Below are 26,222 nucleotides of genomic sequence, written 5' to 3' on the forward strand. Positions count from 1 at the left end.
TGGAATGTCCTAGGGTGACGTTATGATGCTTGTATCCCCATTCGTGTGTTCTGTTTATGCTGGGTATTATGTTCTGTCTGGCTCTGAAGAGTGAATGTTTTGTTTTGGTTTTGCTATCAGCCGCCCCCCCTCACAGCTGGCAGGACACAGAGACAGGGCAGGACATAGTGCCACTTTTGCTTTTTGCTTGGCTTTTTCTCTTTGCTCTTGCTCTTGCTTCTGCTTTGCTTCTGCTTTGCTCTTGCTTTTTGCTTCTGCTGATTAGGTAGTTTAGCTAAGCAGTCCAAAATTTTCCCTGGACTGTTTCTCCTTTCCCTTTTTTTGGACCTACTTGAACCTGCTCTGGACTGGTACCTGGGAAACACCAAGAGTTTGCCCCTTGTGGCTGCAGCAGCTACCCCAGTGCCAGAGGGACTGATAACAGAGTGACCACCCCCCAAGAGAGACTTTCTGAATTTGTCATCTTTTTCAGAGCGGTGAAAGTGTGGTGTCATCTGGTGCTGTTCATTTTGTGTGCTGGGGGTTGCTGTGCCTATTAAATAAACAGGTTCTTTCCACTTCTCTCTGAGGAATCCTTCCCAAACCGGCTGCAGGGAGCGGCCATGTGGGTTTGCTTTCTGGAGGGGCCCCCTTTTGGAGGTTTTCTCCCAAATTTGCCCTAGACCAGGACAACATCTAAATTTTAATTAGATCAAGGAGACATGGATATATTCCCCATGCTCTCCAGTAAGAACAGAGGGAGCTGTTTGTTTAATACAACCGGTTCAAAAGAAAGTCAAAAGGCAAGCACAAACTTCCAAACTTTGGGGGCTTCAGTATCTCTTTTCTTTCACCTCTGCATTTCTGCCATCAGACTGGTTCAATAAGGGCCTTGGATTTAGTTTGGATTCACTTTTTCCATTTTACTGTGTTTGCCTTCATTTCTCCACTGCTTATCCTTCTATTCACTCAGCTTTTTTTGGTAATACTGTAGTTCCAGTTTCATTCTGCCACCCCAGTCATGCTGGGAAGCAAAACAAGTTGCTTACCTGCAGAGCAGGACCCAGCAGGACACTTTCCCTCCTATATATAAGGTCGCTCTTATTTGCCTTGCTCATTTAAATTCTCAGCAGACAAGACAAGAAGGGACGTGGAGTTCCTCACTCTGCTGGCAAATGGTCCATGAACATGATTAGACACTGAGGGGAGCCCACATTGCTTCATGAGGGCTGTGTCTATGCCTTGGTCCCAGGATTGTCAGCTCACTAGCTTTCATCAGCCCAATATTCACAGGTGCCTGTGAATGCTCCTACGAAAACTGCAATAGCCCAAGTTTTTAAGAATTTGCTGATGTTTTAGGGTGTTGTAAAGAACCTTTTGAAAGACCCACTCCTTTCTGAAACTGATGAGCTCACATCTTCAGGAAATTGGCACTGATATGGTCCAGTTAGGGAGCACAGGGTGCACAGCATGTCACTTCATCTGCCTGCTTCTTGCTGCTCCAGTATGAATTTCTTGTCCTCTGGATAACTGCTTGAACTAAAGAGTTGCCAGTTTCTGAGCTGTCAAGTTGACATATTTTCTTTTTTCTTTTTAACCTATTAAGGCTGGATTTATTTTTAATGTTCCTTATTACCATCCACTTCTGACTTCCATCCATCTACTACTGAGAACATGCTGCTCTTGCCAAAGCAAGCGTCTTCGAGTAGCTCTGTGAGCCCCTGGAACCGCACTGCCCTGCAGGCGATCATATTTGCCATCCTTGTCCCTTCTATTAATTCCATGGCAGCACATGCTGCTCGCCTGCCTTGTTCACTGCTCTCATGCTAATAACCATGCAACCAGTTGATATTTCTCATAACCATTACCAGAGCTGCTTTTGTTAATAATTCAGGGCGAATTATTTACTAAAAAGTTTAGCAGAACGATTTAGCTTCACTTAGCCTGTTCATTGATGAAGACTATAAATGTCTGTACTTAGCAAAAATGAGGATTAGTCCAACTGTCTGCTTCTATACTTCCTGCTTGGTTTTCATTAGATTTTGGGCAACCATTTGGGAAGAGAAGTGCAGGTTATTTTAGCACTAATTTAGCAGGTTTTCTTACATATCCATTGACATTGCACCAGTGTGCAGTGTAGACAGAGCTACAGAAGTGCTGAAGCCTCGCATTAAAAAAGACATCATGACAGCTGTGAAGTGTCCAGCTTCTCAGTTAAGGTGCTGGGCTGATTCTATCACAAATACATTTTACTGGGGATAGGCATACCTACAACAAGGTTTAGATGATAGTGTTCTCTTTGGTTTATGGAAAAAGTGAGAGGGAAAATTGCCAAGAAGAAGCATCATTAAAGATAATGATGACTCTTCAGTCAGTTTTGTCTGGTCTGGGAGGCTCCTGTTCCCTGAATTTCTGAATTTAGGAGCTGTTACAGACAGAAGGCTCTGGATGTACACAATGATCTCAGTTTCCAATGAAATGAATGAGAACTGGGACCCCTTTCAGCAATGAACTCTTTCTGACCATGCCATCAGGAGTCCCCATCTGATTTCCAGAAGCAGAAGAAAGGCCATGTGCTGCCTTCCAAGGGAAGGCGGGCTTTACACTTCTTTAGAGTAAAACTGGGCTCTGGAAAATCTACCCAGACTTCTGATTTTACCTGCATTACAGCATTTGCAGTGACTCCAGGCTGACTGGGTGCATTGTGGTACTGTGGATACATTTGAGTCTTCACAACATGTGAGGGCTGTGCAACAGATCCTCAACAGCCTTTGGCTGCTCTAGGCAAAGACAAGCAAGTGAACTAAAAGTCAGTTTCCCTCTTGGGATATTTGGAAATCCAGAATACCACTCTCTTCACCTTTGGATCTTAAGTGTCCTAAATATGCCTACAAGTCTTCATATTAAATTATGGGCAATGATTAATTAATGATTAATTGTCCCCTGACCTTCAGTCTCTTCATTGAGGCTGTGTCACCAGCATTTCATGTCATTAGGTGACAGCAGATGTAAATCAAATATGCCTCCTCTAAAATATATAAAAATAGAGGAAATGAAATTGAAATTCAAGGAATGACGTGAAATGAAAAGGCAGTAAAGGAAATAGAATTAAGTGGAATTGAATATATATGTGGGATCTCAGGATTTGAGTCCTGGGATGCAGGGCCCCCGAGACCACCCTTGGGGGGCCCGGGAGTCCTGGAATGTTGCCAGAAGTGTCTGGTGGCAGGACTTTGACCCTACACGGGAGACGACACCTTTATGAAGATAAGAGGGCCTCACCGGGGTGAAGGGTGGAAAGATTAGCTAATTAGAGGGTGAGAAACAGGGTTTAGGATTTATGTACAGGGGGGTTTAGAGGAGTAAGATGGAGGAATTGGGGTGTGTCCTGCCCTCCTTCTTCTTCCTCCTCTCCTCCATCTTCTTTCGCCACGGTGGCACCTTTGGATTGGTTATTACTAAGAGTACACCGAGTTATAACAATAGATGGTATTGGGGAAAAATGATAAATATTGTATACGTAGCAAGGGGTATAAAGATACGTGGCGGTCAGGGGGACGGCACAGTGTGCCCATGGCTGACTGCTGAGCGGATCTTTGTTCGGCTGAAAGAACATCTTTTAGATAAACAATTAATAAACATAAAACCAGAAAGAAGAACTGAAGCCTCTTCTCGTCCTTCGATACGCGGGCTGCCCCAAGGCCACCCCGGGCCTTCCAGGCCCCTCAAACAGCCGAGATAAACCGGACATATATATATGGAAAAGAAAATACTAAACTGGAGGGGAAATAATGGAATGTAATGAACTGAAGTGTAGTGAAATGAATTGAAACAAAATTATACTCATTCAAATATTGAGATTTTAGTTCATGAAAGGAAATTAAGAATTTTTATTTCATAAAATAAAATGAAATGAGAAACCAAGGAATGAAGTGAAATGAAAAGACAGAAGAGGAAATAGACTGAAATTAATTTGAAAAAAAAATGAAATTAAGTAAAAAGAATGAATGGAATGGAATGGAATGGAATGGAATGGAATGGAATGGAATGGAATGGAATGGAATGGAATGGAATGGAATCAACTGAACCTTGCTGAAATGATACTCATAAAAATCTCAATATTTGATTTCATGAAAGGAAATGAAATGAGAAATCATGGAATGAAGTGAAATGAAAAGACAGGAAAGGAAAAAGATGACATTTAATGGAAGCAAAAAAAAGAGTAAATTGTGAAATTATATGAAAACAATGAAATGGAATGGAATGAAGTGCAGTGAAATGAACCAAACCTTACTGAAAAAATACTCATTGAAATCTTGAGATTTCATTTCCTTGCATGAAATGAAGAATTTTCACTAAAGGAAATGAAATGAGAAGTCAACAAATGAAGCGCAATGGATAGAAAGGGAAGGAAATTAATTTAATTGATAAAATACATAATTTAATTTAATTGATGAAATACAAAATTCTGAAAGAAATTGGAAAGAATGGAATGGAATGGAATGGAATGGAATGGAATGGAATGGAATGGAATGGAATGGAGTGTATTGGTTTAGCATTTCCTGGTTTTGGTAGCTGGTGGGACTACTGGAGTGGCTTCTGTGAGAATTTGAAGCTTGAAGCTTCTTCCATGTTTAGCAGACCTAGTTCCTGGTGACTCCAAAGATGGACACGGCACTGCTCAAGGCTGGCCCAATTAGAAATGGTTGCAAGTCCTCTTAGGTTTTTGCCTCAGCAGTATTCAGCACTGTCAGATCTTTCGGTCAGGATGTCTGTCAGGTCTGGCTCTGTGAGGCAGTGAATATTTTCAATTCCCATCAGCTCCAAAGTGAGTGCCATTAAAAACTAAACAAATTGTTAAAAAAAAAAAAATCAAGCTTAGGAGTAGCCTGGTTGTTATGTTGTCCTCAGGCATTAATTTTTCTCTCCAGATTAGTCATGCACTTGAACAGAAAATTCACAATAGGGAAGCCAAATCTCATGTTCATAATTTGGACCCTGGGAAGAAATACAGCCTGTAAACCAGATAAATATTAGCCCATGATTACACTGAAACCTCAACACTTAGTGCAAGATGTTCACAAGCGCTTTTCCTAGGAAGCAATAGCCTCTGCCCTGCATTTACATATTTAAGCGCTGTGGAAAAGATTTGTTTACTGAATGAGAAAGGCACAAATCCCAGGCCGCTGGTTAGAAAGAGTCCTATGCAATCATCAGGATTATACCAACACAACAGTTCAAGGACCTTTGACATTTGATGAGTATTTTTCTCTTTTACAGGGTGAAGAGAGGTTGGACCTCAAAAGGAAAGTGAACTGAGGCTTTGATTAGAAGAGCCACAGAAAAAGAAATGAAGAATGATTGTGGAGAGCCATAAGTATATGTTGAAAACTTACAGGGAAACTGCTGCCAAGCAGGTTGTGATACATTTTAAATTCCAGATATAGATAGACTTGCATGTGCACATGCAAAACACACTTGTTTCTATATAACTTTTAAAAGGTAGGAAATGCAAGAAACCCTCAAAAGCACAAATTTGTGATAAGTGGCAAATGTTCTACTTGAGCAACTGCTTTACCCCTTGGCATGATCATAGAGAATTGATTCTGCTCTCTTAAAAACAACAGCTGTTCACTGCTGAAGGCTATTTCAGCTCAATCAGTACTGGTGCACTGGCCACAAAAGCCAGAAACAAAGGCGACCAGGCACCAAATTCTCTCAAATGTACAAAGAAAACAATATCAGAAATGGGTGGTGTTACTGAAAATAGCAAGCATGGTCTTTTCAGGAAAATAGGATTTGTGAGGTAAAGGTTGCTTGGCAGTGAGTCAGAGGAGCTTCTCCTTGGCATCTGCAGCATCTGTCTTTTCTTTAGGCAGTGACATTTCATGGCAGGAACAGGTGTAGATAAGAGTAGTGTTTTAGGGCTTGTGCTGATAGCACAAAATGAGCAGAAACATCAGAACAGGCAGGAAAAAAATACAGAAAAAGGCCATACAAAAATGAAACACATTTCATGCCTGAAAGGCTGGACTTTCAAGTGTGGATGAAGCCACAAGTGATGTGGCATACCGCTCCAAGCATCTTCTCCAGTTACTCCTGGCTGGCATAAGATCAGGAGTGCAAAGCACCACTTAGTGCTGAATTTGGCTAAACTGAACACTGGGTGAGGTGGAAGGAACTGCAGAACAAATTCTTTATTATTCTATTCTGTATTCACCCCATCAGTGTGATTCCCTGCTGTGGGGCAGGAGCTGGTGTGGAAAGGCATCTCTCCAGAGAGGGCTATAGTGGCCATTGGGAAGCATGGCCTGCGGCACAGTTCTCTGGTGGGTGGGTCCTGCTTGCCTGCACCACTCTGGGGCCCCTTCTGCCCTGGACGTAGGAGCCAGAGGCAGCAGCAGCAGAAAGGCTGCCACCCAGCTTGCGAGTTCATGTGGTCACCCAGCAGTCCTCCCTCTAGAACAGAAGATTACTTCTACCTGCTTCTTGGTATTAAGTATTCTAGTACTAAGACTTCAGGTTCTTTTTTTAATGCCTGCAGGAATCTTTCCATGTGAAAAAAAAAAAAAGGATTTTTTCTCTAGGATGTCATATGCTCTGCTACTAAACAACTCTGGAGATCTTTAAAAGAATAACATTCTGGGAGTACAAGAAGTGACATGCCTGTTTTACGCTCTCCTCATCCACTGTGTTTTTAAGTGGCACAACATGACATGTCACAATTCATGTGTCATTTTTACACTTGGAGAAGTAGCCAGCATGGACCAATCCAGCCATCCTGGCTGAGTATGCTGTTATTGACTGACACATCTCGAGTGCCACAGGAGCCACAAGTATACAAGGCTGTTGTGGAGGTGCTGACTTTTAAATCCCAGCTGCATGCACAACCCTGGCATATTGTCAGCATGTACAGTTTTCAGTTTCGTGGGACATTTCTTCTGGTGTTACCAGGGGATTTTGTTTTACCTTCATCTCTTCTTTCTCTTAACACTGCAGAAACTCATGTCTTGAGGCTCTGTCCTGTCTTTCTCAACATCACGTGCACTATATGATTCCATGGCAAAACCTGAGCTTGCACACATACTTCACGCGTACACACATCCCAAGGCAAGACTACTGAATAACATGAAAGCTGTCACAGGTCATTTTGCTACAGCCCCAGTGTTTGAAAGGTATTTTAGGTTAGAGTAAAACCAGATTTCAGCTCCAGTCAGCCCTTTTTTTGCAGGATACAGGGAACAGCTGGCTGGTGGATATTGCCCAAACAAGTCTCCTTCTACTTCTAGTGGCCTTGAGGGGCAACTGCTGCTGCTGCTGCTACTGTTGCTGCTGCTGCTCAGGCTGGCTGGCCTGACAGTAGGACCCAAAACAAGGATTTATCCTGTACAGCTGTGGAGGTCAGCCAATCCAGGGCTGTATTTTATCCATAATAAACTGTAGAAGTACATTTTTCTCCTACAATCTACTCAGATCCAGGAGAGAAACAGAACGAGCTGAACCAGTTCCTCCATCACTATCCTTTCCCATATTTCTACTTGGGTTTAAGAATCTAAAGCAGGGTAAGCACAGCTCTGATGTGGTATTCACATATTCTTTGAACGGAGAGAGAGAAATAATTCTCTCTCCCAGGATTTTTCCTGAGGAAGGCAGTGAGAAAGCTTAGAGAGAGAAGAGAAGAGAAAACAATTCTTATCTCTGTTTGCTGCTCCTGTTGTTTGGCACATGTGGAATGTGTTATGGAGATTGTTTACTGAAAGGGATTTGTTAATTGGACTCTGGTGATGGTTGTTTGGATTGATTGACCAATTAGGAAAAAGCTGTGTTGTGACAGTCTGAAAGGGTCATGGGTTTTTCTTTGGTATAGTATAGTAGTAGTATATTATGGTGTAATATAATATAGCTTAATCAAGCAATTGTTCAGCCTTCTGAATCATGGAGTCACTGCATGTTATTCTCTGTCTGGGGGTCATCCTGCACTGATACTCTGAGGGTTTCTTTTTGACAAGACCTGACCATGTTAACTTCAACAGAGAAACTTTGGTTTCAGTGTGTGCTAGAATGAAAATATCATCATTTTCAAGCTAAAATGTAATACATTGAATTATCCTTATGTTGAGATGAACAGAGCACTTTATTCAATTGATCAAGCTTTGCTCAGTTAGCCTTTACTGAACTTGCTTTTCTCTTCTTTGCTGAAATTAACAGTCATTTTTGTAACTGAAGTCAGTGGTAGCCAAGGCTCTAAAGGCAGATAAATGCAAAAACCTGCCTCTCCAAAGTCTTTAGTCTCACTAAGAAAAAAAGCTCACAGAAGGAGACTGAGATCAAAATCAATGCTACCTAGCCCGGGAAAAAATTAATTTGCAGTTCATCTTAGATTCTTTTATATACATAAAGTGAGAATAATTAGGTTTGTACATGTAGAATTTCATCTTTTCTTATTCTCTTCATTATGTGGACAAACTGTTGAATTCACTGCTTTGATAAAAATCTTTCCAGACACTAATTATTCCCAAAATACTGTTTTTTTCCCTGACCCTTTTTTTTTAAGTTAGAGATTTATTAAAGAGATAATAGATTTTTCCAATGTTAGTTGCGAAATCCATATGGGAAAAAATCAAATAATTCTTGGCATTTATTATGATAATTTTAACTGGGACTCATAAGGTAAAGGAACTTCATGACATTACCTATGCAAGATCTGAGAATGTGCATCTCTAGAAATAATGACCTTATTACAGCATTGATCTTGTGTGGGTGGAAGCCTGGTGTAGAAGGAGGCTGGGGGAAATGCTCATGTATTTCACCTGCCTATTGTACATTACAGGTGAGCTCAGAGGTATAGTAAGACACACATTTTTAAGTGTCCTACATGTAAAAAAATGGGTAATATAATGCATTAATCACTGGAATGCAATTACAGGCCTTAATTTAAAAGGTATTAGTCACTTGCCATAGATAACCTTCTGTGGCTATTAGAATTTCATAGGCTGAGTACATTACAACTAGCAGATGTCATTTGCACAACCAGCACACACAAGGGGCTGATTTTAGCTGTAAGCGCTTTTTCCCCCCCTGTATTAAATCTACCCCATTAAATACAAGAGAGAGCACCTGTTTAGGTCTTATTTCAATACAATAAAGATTATATCCTGGCTGCATTTTAAGGGGGCTTTATAAAGATCGCATGCTATTCATGTATTTTATTAACATGTTTAAAATGGGATGGGATACACTGGAAATGTTATGAGCACATCAGTAGCTGGTGATAAACCCTGGCAATAAACAGCCTATTAACCTGTTGCAGTCTTTATCAAAATGTGAGATAACTGTAAAACCTGTTACAGCATTTACTGATCTTTTATAAATGAAGTATGGTATTTTCTTGAAATTAGTAACATGCTTAAAATTAGGTCTCTCTGTGCTTAATTTCAAGAAGCTGATAAATCTAGGAGACAGTAAAATCCTGTAAGCAATTGTTCCTAATTTTTGGTTTTTTCCTGTGCATATTGGAGAGGAAATCTTTACCGCTTCCATCCTAATCCCTTCTGGTGCCTGCTAGGTGTCTAGCTCACTGTGTGTATGTGACTTGCATAAGACAAGGGAGAAGCAAGAAACATGTCTGTGCTTAACAGAGGCACCTTTGCAGAAAGACAACTTTTGGCTTTGTTTCCATCATTTCTTTCAAGTGACAGAACAGCATGAGAGGACTGTGTCGGTGTGCCTTTTTTCATCAAAATATAACATGCAGGACATGCTTATCTGCATCATTTGGAATTGAATTACTTCTTGTGAGCTAGAAGGCACTGAAAGGTGTCTGCACAGTGCTACAGAAAGTACAGCTGCATTAACAAGCAACTTGCCTGTTTCTTTTCTCTCTAAGAGAGAGAACAACCACAGTAGCTGAATATTTTGGCATCTTTATTATAGAGTCCTGTGATTTACACACATGAAGCCTGGAGGTTTTTAAAAACTGAATCAAAAGGATTCAATCCAGAAGCAAGTCTACAGTCATAATAATGGTGTACAAGCATTGTTCAGTGGCAAATCAGCCAATACACCAACCAAGAAAAAGTTCCAGCTTGGATTTTCAACTATAACTTAGTAAGAACTTTTGCAAAGAAACACTTGTGTAAATTCATGACCATTTGTTAGCAGCAGGTGACTGTACAATAAACAGCAGCGGATACATTTCTTCCATGCTGAAATGTACATTGTGTATGAAACAAAAAAGTTCTTAAAAACTATAGCCATGAAAAGATAACAATCCTGCTTACCTGCTGCTTCAGCCACTTCTGAAGTTTACACAAACTGAGACTGGCTTAGCTAGCACCTAAACTCTCACAGCATTTCAGACCTTGTTTTAGTAATGTCAGTACAAAATACGTCAGCCTTTAAGATAAATGGGCAAACAGTTGGAGGCCCAACGTGACAGGATCTACAAAACCTGAGATGTTTCCCACCTGCAACAATAGGATTATAAGTGAAAAGTCTACATCAGACAGATGTTTGTGGCCTGTGAACTGGGGGTAAGCATGGTTAAATCATGATGCTGGTTCTTAATGTCACAACATAAAAAGAGGTGCTGTGGTGGTAGAATCAATAGAAAAGAGATTTACTACAGGCTTAGTGTCTTTTCCTATTATTTGTAGCTAAGGGTAACCCTGAAAACATTCAGAACTTAAAATATCCAGTATCTTCTATTCAGTTATAAAAGGGAGAAACAGGACTGCAGCAAGGTGTGGCCTTAAAGTCAGGTGTCTGGCTGGCAGAAGGGCGGCCAACACCCAACTGCAAATGTGTGAGCACCCCTCAGAGTCAGAAGGCTTCGGGCTGTGCTCACAGCGGACTGAATCGCTGCTGGCCGACGAGAGTAAAGAGTCCGGACACTCACTGGGGACTTGTCAGATTTATTGTCAACCAGGGAGTGAGAGACACCCACGTGTTGAATCTAACGTGTCTGCCAGAGAGTGACCTCGAACAAAAGGTGCAACAGGGTTATAAAGGGGAGGAGGAATCTCAGGAAGGGGTTTACAAAGGACCAATAGGGGAAGGTAGGGGAGTGGACTTAACATAATAGGCACTGGGGAGAAACCAATAGTTACATTATAAGGGAAGGGCCCCAGAGCCACAGCTAATCATAACTCCCAGGTAGAAGAAGATTCTGGAAGCTTGGGAGGAGTGGGGAGTGATTGACTGGGCCCAGGGAGAAGAACAAATTCACATATAAAGAAACACAGGGGAGGGGAAATTATATAACAGAGAGGATTGACATAAACTGTGGCGGAAGTAACCAAGGTAACCAAATGACAGACAATACCATGGCAGGAAGAACTGGTGAGGGCAGAACCATTACAGAAAATGGGGGAGTAATACAGAAAATAGGGGAGTAATTAAATAAACTAACAGAACACACTACAACACAGGACCAAAAAGAAAACAAGTTATATTTTTGAGCATAAGTATTGTAGTAATTACATATCCTCTGAACAGAGGATGGTTCTCCCAGGAAAATCCTGGGAAGCTGTGTAGAAGCTGTGGGGAAACTTAGAGGAAAAGAATTCAAACAATTATTATCTCTCTTTCTGTAACCATTGTTTATAGATATGGTTCTTCAGGGTGTGCTATTCATAGGTCACCAATAGTGTGAGAGAAGATTCCTAAAGGCCAATCAGGTCTTAGGTCCACCATTGTTTCTATAAGAACTGTAGATTTCTAATAATAAAGTGTATTTTCATAGTCTCTGTATCACCTGTGGCTGTCCCTGATACCCCTTCGGTTATAATTGGTGACCCCGAATGCATTGCATCGATCACCCCTTTGTGGGGTCACATGAGAATCAGTGACCTCCAATGTTGGGTGCACCCAGAGGAGTTCGCACGATAATTGGTGACCCCTCATGTGGGTGAACACTCTGCCTTGATTTTTTGATGACTTCTCTGAAGTGTATCTGAACATCAGCCTCACATTGCTGACGCCTCTGAGGGTACAGACAGATTGGAGTGACTGTTACTGACCTAAGCCACGTGTCTGACACAAACTGGAGACCGTCTGGATCTCTCCATCAGAGGACCCTGCAAAACAGATTGGACACCTTCTGCCGTCCTAGAGAGATAACTGTGATCTGCCCCGTGTCTTCCTGAGAGGACTGATCCCATTGGAACCACGGGCATTGGCCCCAGGAGGCCGAAAACTGAGTGGGGGACGGATTTTTCCGGCACAGCAGACTGTCTCTTGAAGTGGATGCCTGCTGAGGGATGGGTTTTCCTTAAAAGTGGGGAACCAACTTTCCAGAGATGAACAAACGATTGTCTCTTCCTCAGAGACAGCGTGAGGCTCACTGTCTCTGAGGAAGCCCTCTGCGATCTGCTGGCCTGGGCCAGATATCATGGGTTCACAGCAGATTTGGGCGCTGCATTCAATTCAGACACTTGGGAACCCCTTGGTGATTGTTTCCTAACTGCCGTCACCGCAGGGGATGCCACCGCATCCGCACCGGTCATTCCCTAGAGACACATTTCTAAACCCCTTCAGCGCAGACCCCGGGGAACAGGAAAGTGACAAAGCCAACAGGTATTTTGCCTGCGACGCCTCCGGGAACGGTGTCCCGATTGGCTGCAGCGGAACGTCCTACTCCCTTTCCACCGGCTCCAACTCTCCTCGCACCGAGGGCGGTGGCTGGAGTGCAGTAGCACTCACTGGCATTTCCGGCATTTCCTGCCCCGCAGGCACTGGTGGGCTTGCCCCCGCTGCAGGCCGCCTGCCAGCACCCACCCCCGCTCCAGATGGAGCAGCCGGTGTTTCTTAGTTTCGACCAGCCCCAAGCTGACTGCCACCGCCGGCTCCGCGACCCGTTTCGGTAGCGGCAGAGATGCTGCCACCGCCACCCCCGCCAGGACCAAAAGAAACTGTGGCAGCACTTTCTCGCGTACCTGTGGCCGTCGCGCTGATCGACCCTCCTACCTCTCCAGCTGCAGTCCGCGGCTGGGCCCCCGGCCATGGCAGCGCCGGGAACCAGCCACCCCCCCCCCCCGCCGCCGCCGCCACACGCTTCGCAGAGACTGGCGGTGCACCACACCACCGGGGAAGAACCCCTGCAAACTGCGGCGTCTGCTGCCGCCGTGCTGGTGGACGCTGCAACCTCCGCTTCACAACCTGCTCTTGCAGTCGCTTGCTCTGCCCCCGACCGCCTTCAGAGGCTCCGTCCTCCACTTTGCAACCTGCTTCGCAGCCTGCAACCATCCCAGTCTCCCCTCTGCCTTCTTTGGACTGTCTCGAGCCGTGCTTCCCTGAGGCGAGGGCTTGGACAGCGAAAGGAGACGCCAGCTTGTTCCGCAGCAGAGGCACCGCTTGACAATTGACTGCTGGTGCCGCCAGGCTGAGAACTTTGAAACTCAGTGATTTTCTGGAGAACAACATTATTATGAACAAGTTCACAAGTTAATACAATTAGAGTTGTTAGTGTTAATCTGAAACTGTAACGAGTTAATAACGAGTGTTATTTAAATTGTTGTTAAATGTGAAAGCTTTAAGTCACCCCCACCGTTAATGTTAATCTGAAATTTTAACAACTTAATTGTGAACCTTTAAGTTACCCCCGCTGTCAATCCCCTTACCTTACCAGTAACTTTGTTGGCATCTGTCGGGTACTGCCTCCTCTGCTCCCCAGCATGGCGTCAGGTAACCTCCCCGGGAAAATATGCAAACTAAGAGACAGTCAAGAAAATCCATTTAAAGACCCTAAAAACAACGAGCCGGTTGAAGATTTGAGGAACTAAGCAACGAGTCCTACTAGCAAAACGTTCTCCTACTCCATCAGCAAGGTTTTAGACGTCACCATGACATAACTAGAACTGGGTCAGAATGAGCACTCACAACGAGCCCAAAACTGTCTTCCTAGTCACGCCCATAAGGATGTAGGCTCCAGTTCTGCTGTGAAGCAAAACTGTCTATCTCCTTCTCTGCATTGCCAAAGGGAGCAGCAGCGGTGTGTGCGACTTCTCTGGGCCTCACCCACAGCTGATCACTCAATAAAGGCATCCAAAAGCAGAAGGTCTCCTTGCCCTTTATCCATTTTGTTATAAATTATCAAATTCATAGCAAAATTTATAAAAATGTATCAATGATTTATTGGGTCAATTACAAAAAAAATAGATTTTCAAGCAATCACCACATTCAGGACAGTGTCAGTCCTGGGAACAGGCACTGGGTGAAACCATAGGTTTGGCCGAGAGAGTGGCAGCATTCCCCCAAAGGTTCACACCAAGTGTTTCCAGCTCCTGCTTATATACAGTTTATTCTGCCTGAGGTGCAGATGCCCACATCTTTCTATTCACTTCTTTGAATTCAAAGCTATTTCTATACATATGTTGAAATAGACAAAGATGGGTCCCAGTTTTCAGACAAGTGTCTGAGCATCCAGGCAGTGTTTGTTTTCACATGTAATAAGTTGGTATCGGTTCCTGAGTACCACAGGTGCAATCAGAACGGGTCTGAGCCTTGTGAAATTCTTGGGACACTGCAATTAATCATGGGCCAGGAAGGCCCTGATGTTATCTCCCAGGTGCAGGTGCCAAGGAAATCATCACTGATTGTCCAGGATGGTCCAATTCAGACGTTAACAGATCTGATATTATCTCGACGCTGCCCGGAATTAGTAACAATTTGAATAGAACTCTGCTCCTGGCTGGAGTGGTTAGAAAGCATAACTTCTACAATATTTTATACCCACACATATCTACCAACTCTCTTTTGGACAGGGGGGTGCCCTTGCTCCGTGGGGTTTCCACCAGGGCTCGGGACACCTCACCCCTCCTGCTCGCATCTGCGGGGCGGGAGGGGCAGTCTCTGAGAATGCTGCCACTGGTCTCATGCCTGGGGGGAATGGGGGTGGGACCGCGAATCAGGGAGCTGGGCAACAATCACTTGTATCATGGGGGAGAGAGGCACAGGGAGGAGCACAGATCACCTGCTTGTCCTGGGCAGACATGGGTGGTGCCAAGAATCCCGAATTCACGATGGAATTTCATATTCCTGGAAAAACCTCTCCTTCATATTTGTCAACATGGACCAGGGGTCTTGGAGAGAGTGGGGGGAGGAGGAGGAGGCGTTCGGCCACTCCTGCAATTCTTCCTCCCATTTAGACGAGGGGGGGAGGGGTGGAAGGGTGTAATGCTGGAGGAGTTGGGTGAGACACCGGCAGCATAGTTGGGGCGGGCAGTGAGAAAAAACACCCTGCCCTGCCAGCTGTGTTTGGGTGACTTGAGCTCCCCACCGGGACCGGAGCCACTTCCCTGCTCCCTGCCGCTGGGTCGTAAGACCCACTGCTACTGCAGTGGGCCTTGCTGGAAAGAAAAATAAAGGCATTGTCTTCATAGGTGGCTCGGAGCACTAGAACATCACAAGTTAGGCTCGTCTGGTCATATTAAAGGCTGTTGCCATGGCTTCCCAGCACTTTTCTTAAGTGTCTGAATTTGGTCAATTCTGCTTATGCAGCAGACACACCAAATTGTTTTTAAAACTTTGGGGATGTAATTCAGGCCTGAGTTCATTTACATCACTCAAGTTGTTCATTCAGGACATGACTGCATAGGCCAAAAGCCTTCCGTGATTCTTCTATCAAAGTGCACCCGCTCTGCAAGAAGCAATTTCAATGCCAATTGTAATATATGTTAGAAATAATTCATGCTATCGAAGAATGTATTTTATAAAGATTGTGAAATCCAAACATGTCCACATACACGTACAGCCCGAGAGCGGATGTCTATTTAGACTCTGAGATTCCCAGGCATGGCTAGATAGTGATCGACACTTTAGGGTAAGAATGGATGCTCCCAGCACAATGATCTCGAGTCATCGGAAACTGCCTAAGAGCGATCATTTTCCTGCAGATAACATCAATCAAGATAGCCAGGGGTGCCAGGATCATACATGTGGATACATGACTTCCCCGAACTCAATCAACACTGGCTATCAACAAAGAGACGGCCTTTGTCCAGCTCTGCACAGTGAAAGAAACAACTATGAATGTGAAGAGTTACAAAAGAAATTTGGACTCCTTCAGGCACAATAAACTGTATAAAACCTCTTCACTAGAGGCGACTTGTGTGAACAGGGGGGGATTCGATGTGATAGAGGTAGGATGCAGGTTCACCCAGCACCGATCCCAGGCTTGACACAGTCTCTTTGGCTGTGGTGGTTTTGAGGACCGTATTTTGGTCGAGCAAAAAGATAAATAAATCTTTTCACATTTTTGATAATTTGGCTTTCGATTGATCATTTATAACAATTCTAGTGACATCGCAACATGATTTGAATTTGGGGTTCGGTGACCCCTTCCCAGTCAGGAGGTGCCCCACTGATTTCAGCAATCTGATATGACTGGGAGTTCACGAAACCAATCAAAACACTGAACCTAAACCAGAACCACAGCCAAAGAGGGATAAAAAATGGGCCCAGCTCTTGGAAACTCAGTACGATCCAAAGATGGATCCTCAAGACCAAGGTGCTTTTTCCACTCGGAAATCAACGTGCACGAAGAATCCACGTGGGAAAGGAACCATAAGTATCTCGTGGTTGAGTGGGGTGTGATCAAGCGCGTGTGTGAGATGTGATTCTGTTACGAAGCAAGTGTGGACCCCACAATCGCATTTCTACCCTCCTGCGAGGGACGTGGTCGGTCAAAGGAGAAGTGAGTGCTTTTTCTTAAAACACATGGAACCCGGGACTTGTAGGTAGTTCAGAGAATTGATCACGGTTGGGTCAGGAAGGGGAAAAGACATTCCCGGAATATTTCGGGAGCCAGTCTACCTTCTGATCTGGAGAAACAGGTAAGAAAACTTGAAACCAGTTGAAAGACCCATGGAATGGTTCTCCGTGTGGCTGAATAAGACTGGTGGCATTTCGCAAACTCAGCAAATCAACATCGTACAGAGACTCGAACTCCCATCGAGCGTTCCAACCAAAGGTGACAAGGTGAGAAAATTTGCAAGCGGGTTTTTTGAAAAAATGGGGTTGGGAAAAGGTAGGTTCCACAAAAAGCCCCAAGAGAAGTCTCCCCAAGGTCCTGGGAAGGTTCTGCCTGAAATCCCGAGGGAGAGCCCATTGGGATGGACGTTAGAACATTGGGGTGACATCCCCAGGAGAATGGGAAAATCCAAGGAAAAGATGATACAGTTTTGCATGGAAAAGCGTGGAGGGAAGGAGATCACAAAATATATGGTTTGGCCAGTGTTCGGCATGTTCGAAACATGGATGTGCGAGTCCCTGTATGACCATGTAGTCGATCGCCACCCACAGGATTTTGAGGAAATTGAATATGCCGAGATGTGGAGATATGCTTGTACAGGTATATACCCGATCCGAGCTCTCAGACACATGGCAAACCGCGGCAAGGAGTGAGAACCACTGGACAACCTTCCACCTCCCTACCTTGTCCCTCCACCCCAGCCCACACCAGCCCAGGTACGACCGGCACCCACATTGCCTCCCAAGGCATCGATCCCGCAGGAACAGATTTCAGTGCCGCCGCTCCCACCAGAGCTGGCTGCAGCGCCTTCTCTCCTACGTGGGCAGGCAATGGCACTCCTGCTCCCGTGCAAGCAGTCCCAGCCACCAACCCTCCCCAAGACCAAAGAAAAACAGGTAATTTTCCCCAAGAAAGTTAGCTCTCCCCTGGCCCATCAAACGAGGTGGGGAACGAGGAGGGCGTCCACTGGAGACAGTGATGATGAGGAGAAAAAGCCCAGTATCTTTTCTTTACGGGAAGTGCCTTACAACGGCTCCAGGAATTAATGGCCTTGTACATGCGCCGATCAACACTGGATATGTGAGGGCTTTCAAGAAAGAAATGGGGAAACTGATGGACAATCCTTTGCGGGTGGTGGAAAGACTAGATGAATTTCTAGGAACCAGCACCTACACTTATGAGGGTCTCAATGCGATCTTGAGGGCGCTGTTCAACAATGAGGAGAGAGGAATGATGAGACAAGCTGCAGTCAGGGATTGGGAGAACAGGAATCCCCAGGGGTAGAGGGGAGACCAGAGGTGGCCAAATCAAAAGCCATCTTGGAGTGCCCAGACAGAGAGAGGCAGAAAATTATAAATTTGAGAAACATGATAATCCAAAGTATCAGGGAGGCAGTGCCGAAGGGGCAGAATATAAGTAAGGTACTCGGGGAATGTTAGGGAAAGGATGAAACCCCCACGGAATGGCTGGAGAGGTTCCTCTGAAAGAGCCTATGGAAGTATTCCGGGACGGACCACAATTCTCCGGTTGGGGCAGTTTTGCTGAAAACTCAGTTTGTCGCAAAATCATGGGAAGACATAAGGAAAAAGTTAGAAAAGATAGATGGATGGCAAGACAGGGAACTGCAGGATTTGCTCCGGGAAGCCCAGAAGTTCTGCATGAGGAGAGATGAAGAAAAGCAGAAGATTCAAGCAAAGGTACTGGTGGCTGCAGTGAGGGAAGCACAGAAACAGGAACAGGTCAGAGACTCGGCGAAAACAGCGCCAGCAAAGAAGCAAAATCCTTCCCAAGGAAAAGTCTCGAACATCCAGAAAAAGGATATCAAGTGCTACTACTGCAAGCAAAAGAGGCACATCCAAAGGAATTGTCCCAACAAGGTCAAGGATCAAGTGATATTTCAGGAGGATTAGGGGTGTCAGGGGCTTTTCAGATTGGGGTCTGGAAGACCGAGAGAGCCTTTCACAAAATTAAGAGTGGGACCCACAGACAGGAAATTTGGTTTTTAGTAGATTCCGGGGCAGAACGAACCGTGGTGCAACAATTACCACAAGGGTGCTCTCTGAACGATGATACAATGATGGTAATTGGGGCAAAAGGGGAACCTTTCAAGGTTCCAATCATAAAGGATGTTGAAATAGAGACAGAAAATCAAAAGTGTACAGGAAATAGGTTATTAATAAAAGATGCAGACTTTAACTTGCTGGGACTTGATGGTGGCTTTGGAAATCAGTTTAGCAGTGGAGAATTCCCAGTTGTATCAACTCACCACCCAGGATAAGGAGAAAATTGATCCAAAGGTTTGGTATGTCCAAGGGGAGGTCGGGAGACTGGACATAGTGCCAATCCACGTTGAAATTGAAAGGCCAGGAGATCCCATTTGTGTCAAACATGGAAGGGAGGAAGGGACTGAAACCAGTGGTTGATGAATTAATAAAGTAAGGAACATTGGAACCGTGCATGTCCCCGCACAACACCCCAATTTTGGCAGTGAAAAAGACGGATGGTAGCTACAGGCTAGTGGAAGATTTAAGGGCTGTGAATCAAAGAACTAAGACACAGTTCCCCATGGTCTCAAATCCTTACACCCTGCTGAATACCATCTCTCCCAAGGACATGTGGCACAGCGTGATTGATTTGAAGGATGCTTTGTGGACCTGTCCTTTAGTGGAGGACAGCAGGGATTACTTTGCATTTCAGTGAGAAGACCCAGAGACAAACAGAAAGCAGCAGCTCACATGGACATCGTTGCCTCAGGGCTTCGTTGATTCCCCAAATCTTTTCGGGCAAGCACTCCAACAGGTGCTGAGTCACTTTGTACCAGCTGAGGGAACAAAATTGCTACAATATATAAATGATTTGTTTGTTGCAGGTCCAAGGGAGGAGCATGCGGGGGCAAGTACCATTGAAATTTTGAACTTTCTAGGGGAAAAGGGGTTGAAGGTGTTGAAGTCAAAGTTGCAATTCACAGATCCCGAGGTCAGGTACTCGGGACATTGGTTAACCAGAGGGAAAAAGAAGTTGGATCTGGAAAGGGTGGCAGGGATTATTGCCTTACCACCCCCACGGACAAAAAGAGAAGTTAGGCAACTTTTGGGGCTGTTGGGATATTGCCCGAAGTGGATTGAAGGATACAATGAGAAGGTGAAATTTTATTATGAGAAACTTACCACGGACAGGATCAAATGGACAGAAAAAGACGAGGGCGAATTCAGTAGAGTCAACAGAGCACTCACGGTGGCACCAGTGCTGAGCCTCCCTGATGTGAGAGAGCCATTCCAGTTGTTCGTGGATGTGAGCAATCACACGGAACATGGTGTGATGACACAGGACTGGTCAGGGGTCAGGAAACCAGTGGGTTACTTGTCTAGGCTTTTGGACCCGGTCAGCAGGGGCTGGCTCATGCGCTTGCAAGCAATTGTTGCTGTAGCATTGTTGGTGGAGGAAGCTAAGAAAGTAACCTTTGGAGCACCTTTGGTAGTATTTGCACTACGCAATATGCGGGGCATACTACAACAGAAAGCAAATAAGAGGCTCACAGATGCTAGATTGCTGAAGTATGAAGCCATTTTGATTCATTCACAGGATTTGGAATTGCGGACAACAACCTTGCAAAATCCGGCCCAGTTCTTGCTCGGGGAAGTTTCAGAGGAACTCGTTCATGATTGTGTGGAAGTGATTGAATTGCAGACAAGGATTAGGGAGGATTTGGAAGAAGAGGAATTAGATGAAGGGGGAAAATGGTTTGTAGATAGTTCAAGCAGGGTGATTGATGGAAAAAGAATGTCAGGATATGCAGTTGTGGATGGGCAAACCAGAAAAGTGATAGAAGCAGGTCCCCTGAATGAGGGTTGGTCAGCACAGGCTTGCGAACTGTATGCAGTCCTGAGAGCCTTGAAAGGATTGAAGGGAAAGAAGGGAACAATTTTTACAGACTCTAGATATGCCTTTGGGTGGTTCACACTTTTGGGAAAATCTGGGAAGAAAGGGGGTTGATCAACACACAGGGATGGGGACTGATGCACAGGGAATTGATCCGGCAAATTTTGGAAGCAATAAGGGAGCCAGAAGAAATTTCAGTTGTCCATGTGAAGGGACGCCAGGCAGGGATGCACTTCCGAACCCGGAGAAACATGTCTGTGGTCTTGCCCTCCTGGTCTGCTAAGGTCATCAATGCTGTGGTCTTGCCCTCCTGGTCTGCCAAGAGGGCAAGACCACAGCACTGATGATGGTAAGTACCCCAGAGATCAAAGGGGTCTCAGACGACCCTCCTCAAAGAAGATTGAAAGTTATGAGAAGATTGGAGGAAAACTGGAGGAAGGTAAGTGGAAACTACTGTATGGGAGAGAACTAGTCTCTAAAGGTTTTACCAGGAGGACTTTGAGAAAGCTGCACCAGTGAACACACTGGGGGGCCCAGGCCCTAGCTGAACAATTTTTGAAATTTTTCAGGTGCAGAGGAATTTACGAATTGGCCAAACAAGAGGTACAAGGATGCCTGACCTGCCAGAAAGTTAACAAAACTAAGGCAAGACAGGCAATCCTGGGGATTCGCCCTATTGCTTACCGACCATTTGAAAGAATTCAAGTCAATTTCACTGAAATTGCCCAAGGTGGGAAGGTTCAAATTTGTGCTTGTAATTGTAGACAAATTGACCCACTGGGTGGAAGCTTTCCCCAGTCCAAGGGCAACAGCTCAGACAGTGTCCAGGAAATTGCTGGAAGAAATTGTGCCCTGATATGGGGTGGTGAATTACATTGATTTGGATCAAATAACTCATTTTACTTTGAAAATCATTAAGCAGATGGCAGAGGCGCTAGGCATTCAGTGGGAATGCCACACTACATGACCTCCCAAGAGCTCAGGACAGATTGAAAGGATGAATCAGACCTTGAAAGTGCAGTTGTCTAAATTAATTTTAGAAACTTGGATGTCCTGGCTGAAATGCCTACCTCTGGCCTTGCTTAATATCAGGACGATGCATCATTCAGAGACGGGGCTCCCACCCTTTGAGATGCTATATGGGATGCCATATAAGCATGGGATGCCAGTGGGACACCCCAGATTGGAGGATAGCCAGATTCAACCATATTTGGTAGCGATAAACAGAAATTTGCAGGAATGGAGCAAAGAAGGGAGAATATCTAAGAGTGCCCCTCTGGAATTTGCTATCCATCAAATTCCAACCAGGCGACAGAGCACTTGCAAAAGTGTGGAAAGATGTACCCCTCTCCCCTCACTGGGAAGGCCCCTTTCTTGTCCTTCTGACAACAGACAATGCCATTCGGACTGCAGAGAAAGGTTGGACACACCCCTCCAGGGTGAAGAAAGTCAAATACCAGGAAGAAGCGCCTGAGTGGAAGGTCACTTCTTCCCCAGGTGACTTGAAAATCAAACTCCAGCATCCTCATAAATGACCAACGGTTAACAGATAGGTTGTAATACTGTCTGATTGTGTATGCTACCCATTTGTACACTTTAAGTGTGAATATTGTAAGGGAACTTTTGTTATACATTGCAGAAGGGGGCAGAGGCCAAAGGGATTGTGCACCCAGTGTCTGGAAGAGGAGCTTGAACTGACTGACCATATTCTAACCCTAGCCACAAATTTAGGAATCATTGAATTAGACTCGCAGGAGTGGTTTCCCATTTTTCAGAACGGGGTGCGTGGAAAACTTAGATCTAAAGCAGACATTCTGAATGTGGAGTGTCGAAAGTCAATCAAAGTACTGTGCAGCTCAGATGCCATCAAGGTCTCACCATGGGGCACCTTTAAGATGAGGTATGCGGCAAGGTCTGGGAATGTATTCCGTGAAGAATACCGAAATGGTGGGATACACTCCATGTATAAACTACCGTGACAGTAAATTTGAACAATAAGGGCAAAATCTGGCAGCTGGAACCTCCTATGGGGTACTCGAGCAGGAAAAGCAAAACAAATTGTGAATGGAACAGACAAATAGGACTTTACCGGGTCAAAAGTCCTGGAGTCAGCCCTTACCAAACCTTGGAGGGTCTGAGAGAATATTGGGGAGAGCCAGGGAAAATGAATATTAGATGGAAAGCCCCAGATGGAATTTATTGGATCTGTGGAAAAAGAGCATACAGTGAGTTTCCTCCAAGATGGAATGGATCATGCACTTTGGGCATGATCCGGCCAGTCTTCTTCACTCTCCCCCAAACAAAAAGTAACTTGCTAGGGGCTCCTTTGTATGAGACCCTGAGGAGGGAGCAAAGTAATCTGTAAAAGTTGATACCTGTCATAAGTGGTAGGCAAACTTGGAAGGAGGAAGAGTGCCAGCAGCAAGAATAATTGATTATTATGGACCGACCACATGGGCTCAAGATGGAAGCTATGGATATAGAACTTAAATTTAGCTACTGAACCAGCTGATCAGGTTGCAGGCAGTGTTAGAAATTCTGTAAAATCACACTTCAGAGGCTCTGGATTTACTAAGTCGGCAACACACCCAGGTACGGGCATTTATGTACCAGAATTGAATAGCTTTAGACTATTTGCTGGCCGAAGAAGGGGGGAGTGTGTGGAAAATTCAATTAATTGGAATGTTGTATCGAAATGGATGATTATGCAGAAACCATAAGATGATTGGCAGCTGAAATTAAGAAGGTGGCCCATGTCCCAATCCAAAAATGGAATTTAATTTTCCAATCATCCTGGTGGGACCTATTATTTGATGGGGCCTGGTGGAACAAAATAATATTCTTTGTACTGTGTTCAGTAGCAGGAATCCTATTTCTCCCGTCTCTAATTCCTTGTTTTATTAGACTGATTCATTCTGTGGTACAGAGTATGCAGATAGCTATAGTACCCGTGGACCTGGAGTTGGCTTCTGGAAACAACACATCCAAGATCGTGACCTTGGGACAGAGAAGGTATGCAAGCAATGCTGCTGAATTATTGGCAAAATATGAAAAATGAGTCAAAATGAATATGAACAATAATACTAGTTATCAGGGAATCCCACAAGGAGAACATGAAATAAGGATCTAATGAAGTCTTTCTCTTTGTAGGAGACCTTTAAAGGTGGAGGGTAGAAGTAGAAAATAAATAGATGTTAGTAATTTGGGATATAGAGGGAGCATGAATCAATGTGGTGAAATTAAAGGAGAGGGATTGTAATATATGTTAGAAATAATTCATGCTATCAAAGAATGTATTTTATAGAGATGGTGAAATCCGAACATGTCTCTGATCACACACGGCCGAGTGGGTGTCTATTCAGATTCTAAGATTCCCAGACACAGCTAGATAATGATCAACACTTTAGCATAAGAATGGACACTCACAGCACAATGATCACCGATATCTCAAGTCGTCACAAACCGCCTAAGAGCGATCATTGTCCTGCAGATAACATCAATCAAGATAGCCAGGGACGCCAGGATCATACATGTGAATACATGACTTCCCCGAACTCAATCAACGCTGGCTATCAACCAGGAGATGGCCTTTGTCCAGCTCTGCACAGTGAAAGAAACAACTATGAATGTGAAGAGTTACAAAAGAAATTTGGACTCCTTCAGGCACAATAAACTGTATAAAACCTCGTCACTGGAAGTGCCTTGTGTGAATGGGGGGGGGGGGGTGGGAGGATGGGATGGGTTTTGATGCAATAATGATCAGAATCCAGATTCACCCAGTGCCGATCCCGGGGTCAACGTTGTCTCTTTGGCTGTGGTGGTTTTGAGGACCGTATTTTGGTCCCACAAAAAGATAAATAAATCTTTTCGCATTTTTAATAATTTGGCTTTCGATTGATCATTGATAACACCAACAAAGGCTTGAACTGCTGCACCTTACTGCCTGGGATAAATACCAGAGGCCTAAAGGCTTTGCAGTTGTGGAAACAGATGTTGCTCATCTTGCCAAATTTGGCTGACTTGAATATGTGCACATGTCTATTAATACCTTCTTTTCTGCCATGTGGACATCTACTCACACTGGGAAATGGGTTTTGACAAGTTGGACTGCCAGTCCTTTGTCAGATTGACAATGGTTTGTTACTATATTAGAATTAGTAACTGATTTCTTAGAATTAATAATTACCTCTTGCATGAGAGATTGCAGAGAATTCAACAGTGTATGTTGAAAGTCTCTTTGGCCATTCTAAATCAGCTTCTGAATGAGGTTTTGATTGATAACTGATAAACCTATTGAGCTGTGTTTGTTCTTCCTTCTGCAAAGAGCCCTGCAGAAGATTGGCAAACACAGCCCTTCATTTTTCTCTTTTTATTTTTTACAGTATACTGCCGCCGGCAGCTTATATACAACCACGAACAGGACAGGACATCCGAAATCAGTCTCTAGAGCTTTTATTTTTCCAGCATCAGTCTAATTACATTGTTATGACAATGGAGAAGAAAGATGCTCTCAGCTCTCTGATCAAACAGAATGCCGGAGACACCTACTGTTACAACATCGCATAAGACAATCAGTCCAAGTTTCAGCCAATCACACATAGAGTGAAAGCATATTGACAGTAATTGTATCCAATCACATGAAGCATGCGTAGTGTGGTTAAAACAATAGAGACCTCTTCTCTAACACAATGGCTCATTTATAAGAGACAAAGCACAGAGACTCATTCATATTAACCTTCTAAAGACATTAAATAAACTTGTAACCTAAAAGGGCAAATAACTTAGGCTTATTGTTCTATTTCTCACATCTGCGCTTCAGCTTAGAAAATTTTTCTGGTGCATTAGCACTGTTCACAAATCTGCCGTCTGAGGCCTGGTTTTTTTACTACTTTCTCAAAACCCTCTAATTTTATGGATTCCAACATACACAGGGTGAGATGTAGTAATTACATATCCTCTGAACAGAGAGAGGCATGGTTCTCCCAGAAAATCCTGGGAAGCTGTGTAGAAGCTGTGGGAAACTTAGAGGAAAAGAATTCAAACAATTATTATCTCTCTTTCTGTAACCATTGTTTATAGATATGGTTCTTCAGGGTGTGCTATTCATAGGTCACCAATAGTGTGAGAGAAGATTCTTAAAGGCCAATCAGGTCTTACGTCCACCATTGTTTCTATAAGAACTGTGGATTTCTAATAATAAAGTGTCTTTTCATGCCTTCTGATGATGGAGTCTCTATATCACCTGTGGCTGTCCCCGATACCCCTTTGGTGATATAAGTATCACAACCATTTCCTCACACTGTAAATTTGCACAAAACAATCTGCTTCCAGATACTTCTCTAATATCCCATGTGTCCTCAAAGGTGTGTCCTTTCCCTGTATTTGGCTTTCTTCAATTCCCTGTGTTTTGTTTAAACACACTACTCCAAATTTAGCAAAATTACCTGTCTTTGAGGTTCCATTTTCTGTGGCCTAGGACTGTTTCAGTTCTAGGCCTAGGCCAGATCTGTCACCTGACTGAATGTAAGTATAATATATCCCAGGCAATCAGAGAGGTGCATTAACACAATTTCATTTCATCAATTTCTCTGGTCGCTTACATTCACTTCATTCC

The 26,222-nt window shown here is 44.1% G+C and overlaps 1 protein-coding gene and 1 long non-coding RNA gene across 2 annotated transcripts in view; one reads left to right on the top strand and one right to left on the bottom strand.

Annotated features, from left to right (window-relative positions):
• The window catches only part of SUSD4 (sushi domain containing 4), a 94,713-nt gene extending 83,757 nt beyond the window's left edge, over positions 1-10,956 (top strand). The window contains exon 10 of the transcript XR_012579453.1: positions 5,260-10,956. The gene's annotated coding sequence lies outside the window, so the exon portion shown is untranslated. The remainder of the gene's footprint in view (positions 1-5,259) is intronic.
• On the bottom strand, positions 7,626-13,974 carry LOC141728486 (uncharacterized). Its single transcript, XR_012579454.1, has 2 exons — positions 13,604-13,974; positions 7,626-13,387 (listed from the first exon to the last, which is right to left on the bottom strand). It is a non-coding gene; the product is annotated as an uncharacterized LOC141728486 (long non-coding RNA).
• Positions 13,975-26,222: the final 12,248 nt, after the last annotated feature.

This window comes from Zonotrichia albicollis, chromosome 3, assembly GCF_047830755.1.
Source record: "Zonotrichia albicollis isolate bZonAlb1 chromosome 3, bZonAlb1.hap1, whole genome shotgun sequence".
NCBI lineage: Eukaryota > Metazoa > Chordata > Aves > Passeriformes > Passerellidae > Zonotrichia > Zonotrichia albicollis.